Source organism: Solanum tuberosum, unplaced genomic scaffold (genome assembly GCF_000226075.1).
Source record: "Solanum tuberosum cultivar DM 1-3 516 R44 unplaced genomic scaffold, SolTub_3.0 scf01020, whole genome shotgun sequence".
Lineage (NCBI taxonomy): Eukaryota > Viridiplantae > Streptophyta > Magnoliopsida > Solanales > Solanaceae > Solanum > Solanum tuberosum.
Window position 1 is genome coordinate 23,382 of NW_006239922.1, and position 4,584 is coordinate 27,965.

At 30.8% G+C, this 4,584-nt stretch overlaps 1 long non-coding RNA gene across 1 annotated transcript; it reads left to right on the forward strand.

The window, feature by feature from the left end:
• Window positions 1-1,132: 1,132 nt before the first annotated feature.
• LOC107059247 (uncharacterized) lies at window positions 1,133-1,901 on the forward strand. Its single transcript, XR_001472559.1, has 3 exons — window positions 1,133-1,233; window positions 1,432-1,493; window positions 1,849-1,901. It is a non-coding gene; the product is annotated as an uncharacterized lncRNA (long non-coding RNA).
• The last annotated feature ends 2,683 nt before the right edge of the window (window positions 1,902-4,584 follow it).

Genomic DNA, 4,584 nt, shown 5'->3' on the forward strand with positions numbered 1-4,584 from the left:
AGGATGAAGATCTTCCTTTATATTATATATAGATAGATTCAAATAAAAAAACATAATTAAGTTTGATGAACATAAAGAGATATCACATCACTTTAATATTATCTTGTGTATACTTAACTTTAATATTATACTATACAGATTTAGATTTTAGGGAGAGAGACATATTGAATAGAATTAGAACTTAACTTCCTAAAACTAAAATAAATCTTTTTAGAAATTAATAACATTGATATTATTATATAATAATAATAAAAAACTACTTGGCTTATATCAAAAGCTTCATAGTAATATCTTTTCAAGGATGGTAACATATATACATACGTTAAAATAAATCAAGAATTGATAAAATCAACTATTGGCTTACCTCTTCATATAAAAAAGCTTCATTGTAATTATCCTGTTTAAAATGATGCTAACATATATACAATTAAAAATAAAAATCAAGGATGAATAAAATAAAAGGAAGAAGATGAAAGAGAAGAAAAAAAACTACATGCCCAAAAAGGTGTAAGAAGATATGAAAAAAATACTTACATGAAATCCCAAAGAAAAATGTCTAAGAAGGTATGCATAAATAGGGGAATGAATTGTCTAATTAATTATATGTGATTAAGCATTACAAAAAAAACTGATAATACGTGGGTTATCAATTACATATTTCCTTTTTGAAGGAAGAGTTAAATGTAGTAAAGTCTAATAATAAGGAAAGTAAATAATTGTTTTAAAAGGTTATTGAACAGAAAATGAGAGGAAAAAAATTCTAAATTCTAAAAAAATGAATAAATAGTATATTGATCAATGAAGCATGTCACATCAGCGTGATTTTATTCAGGTTTATATATATATATATAGATTATTATGACCGCGCGAAGCACGACTTAATTCACTAGTTAATAATAAAATGAGACTAAAAGGGAAATAAGTAAAAACACTAATGTACCCTTCGCGTGGTTGAATTTACACGACAAGTGAAGACTCTACAAATCTCAAATGGGTAATATCGTCATAGACAAAAAAAAAAAAAAAGCCAAATAAGTAGCAAAACGTTATTTTATCTCACCACGATTGAAGCCCATCAGCTTCAATGTAACAGATCTCTTTTTCAAAACATGACTTCAATATCCCTGCCGGAAAACACAAAAAATTAGGGTTTGTTGTTCGCCGGACTAACGCCGGCCATGGCTATGCACGCTGGAGTAGGCTTAACAAAGATCGTCTTCATCGTCGGAGCAGGTATACACTTAATCAGCGATGGTGATTTACTTTCTGTTCCAGTATCCCTGACCAGGTGGTCTGGACCCGATTTTATTTTTCAATTTCAAGAATCAACCAACTGTCTAGTGTGTTGTAATTTTGTGATTGATTATGATAAATTTTGTGGTTTGATCTAATATTTGTATGAAATATGTATGTTTTTGTGTGTATATGTAGGGTATAATGGTACTTTGTTGTTTAAAAATGGAAAATTATCAGATGTGATAGGCGAGCTTCAGGTATGTGTTCAATCTAGGTTTTTAATTGCTCGAAGTTAGATTCGATTTGCTTTGTGTTTTTTCAATTCTGTTATAGAGATGGTACGGTTGTATATCTATGTTACTATGTGTGTTATATGTCTGTTGTTGCATCTTTAATGAGCTAGAATCTGCTTAGATGGTAAGCGTCCTTCACCTCCAACCTTAAGGTTATAGGTTCGAGTCCCTTACCTTAAGGTTATAGGTTTGAGTCACTAAGGGAGCAAGCTAGGACCAGATAATATAAATTGAAAGCAAAACTGCCAAGGGGCATTATGAAATAACTCTTATTCACACGTGGTGAGTTTAAACGTTTCTTTTCCAATGTTTGTGGCAGAATTTGGTCAAAAGTTATGAAAAGACAGGGGAATCAGATGGTGGAGATTCGAATGTCATTGCTGCACAGGTATCCAGCTTAATCTTGTCATTAAAATTATTTTATTTATTTGTAATATACTTTTTGGATGATCAATTGAGTTGTGATCTGCTAGTTGCACGGACTCTTCACTTTTGATGCCTCACCCGTGACGGATTCTCCAAAAATACACTACTTTTGGAGAATCTAACACGCACTCGTTGACATTTTTGATTTGTTCGACCAACATAGATGATCTATTTTACCTATCAATTAGAATTAACATTTCTAAATTTAAATTTCCTTTCCGTAGAATGACATTAAGAGGCGTTAAACACAAAAATATTATATACATACTACTTGGTTTTAGAGTGTATATTCTTAAAAGACAATAAACATTTTTGGAGATAAGGGTAACTTTATATTCACAAAAGATTCATCATCCAAGAGATGATGAATTGGAAACTTATATTTCATAGTGTGATGAGCACACCTCCATGATGATATTCAGATTATAAGTTTCCTAAGAAATCAACTAATTCTACAACATCCTTCACTAAGTCTTGTTTACACCAAAAAAATAGAAGACTAGTACTGTTTGTTTTAATCCTCTGAAAATTGATTTTATGTCCTTCAAAATACTTAGCATTCCTTTCCTTTTATATAGACAAGGAAAACTAATAACATGTTAATAACCAAACAACAATAAAATAACCAAGTAAACCCTACATAAGCATGAAACACGTAATGGTAAGAAAGTAATATCCCTAGCGGAGTCGCCATTCTGTCGCTTCTCGTTTTTTCGCAAAACGAATTTTAGTGCACGACCTAAAAACTCTTTTGGGCTTTGATAAATGAAGAGTCGCCACCTAACGAATTAAGGCACATTAGAGCACCTATCTAACCTAGCTAATTCTAACTAAAGGTCAACGAACCAGAGATCGGGTAAGGGTTTATATTACCTTGATGGGAAGGTGTTAGGCATCCCTCGAAGTCCACAAATGTGGGTCCCAGTCGTATCTCATACAACTTACGTAGGGGTTACAAGTAGCATTTAATGTCACTTCATTTATTGGTTATTTAAACATGCTTGCTAAGTGATAACTAATATAAAACAATTAAGATCAATTTATTTACTTATTATTTAATTGAGCATGCAAAAATAAGTGATAACATAATACTAAACAATTAAGGACACTTTAGCTATTTTAATTAATTTGATAGGCATGCGAGACTAAGTGATAATATAATAACAAATAAATATTACACAATTAATAAAAAGATGAGCGAGGGAATAGAAATTTGCACAATTAGATAGAATAAACACTTTTTATTTTTATTAAACTATCCCAAATAATTATAATTGTAAAACAAGTAAAGGGAGAAAAGGAAAGGGAGACTCTGAAGGTCTTTACGGATCAGCACTCGACTTTCTTTATTTCGGTCGGCTTCTCATAGAGACAGACAAAACCAAGGTTTGTCATTAAAACTGAGTCGATGTCATCATCTCCGTAGGGCCTAAACTACCCCTACCCCACCACCGCATGCTTCTCGTCTCTACAAGGTGCCTATCGTCCCTGCTTAAGATCCAAGAAACATTAGACTGCTATTAGGGTGAATTTAGACAAAGATAAAATATATGATTCCTAATAGGCCCACCTAGATATCAAGTCAAACAAATAGGACAACACGTAGCATGTAAATCTCATATTGGCCTCTAGGTTTTTATTTAGCATGCTAGCAAACACAAGTAAGGTGAAAAGTTGCATTCTAAGTGTGTGACATATTAACAAACATTATATCAATATAATAAATTTAGAGGAAAAAAAAATATTACAAGTGCAGAAATATTCATTTACTTTTAATGAGGGCAGAAGATTGCTCACAGATGTATAAAATAATTTTTGTTTAGCAGATTATACTATTATTAACTAACATGCTAAAAGTGAATCGTTAATTTATTTTCAAACAAAAGAACAGTTTGTTAGTGCAGAAGTTACTTATTTCGAGTATATTTGAATTAGGGCAGTATGTTAAGGTGGCAGATTCATGCTGAAATAATTGATTTTAGGTGGCAGGAAAATGTTTAAGTGCAACAAATAATTATATGATTTTTAAAAAAAAAATCATAACAATGACCAAGATGCAGGAAATATTTTAGAGCAGTAGCCAATTTTATTTAATTATTAGCACGAGTTGGTCAAGATTAAGGGCAGAAGTATTTAAAAACAGGGGCAGATTTAATTAGGTCAGCAAATTTGAAAATAGCAGATTTTAGAGAGACACAAAATATAATTATAAGTAAATTTTTAATTGATTAGCAAATTGATTACAAAATGCAAGACATATTTTTATTTGCAAAGCATGTAGCGGATCAGAATGAATTATTAGTATTTTCAATAGCAAAACGGAGCAGAACCTAACTTATTTGAGTCAGATTCAATCTAGGAAGCAAATTATAATTTTTTTTTTAAATCAGAATTTTACTCTTTTTATTCATTAATATACTGATTGACATCTCAACCTATTAATTATGTCCTATATGCATGATTTCTAAGTGTGAATATGCTGAAAATATTATCAAACCTATAGGCATGATATCTAATTCATTTACACAAATTATTAACCCTATAGACATGATATTTATCTAATATGTAACAAGTTTAAACCTATATGCATGATTTCTAAGCCCAAAACATATTGAAAAATTATTTAGAC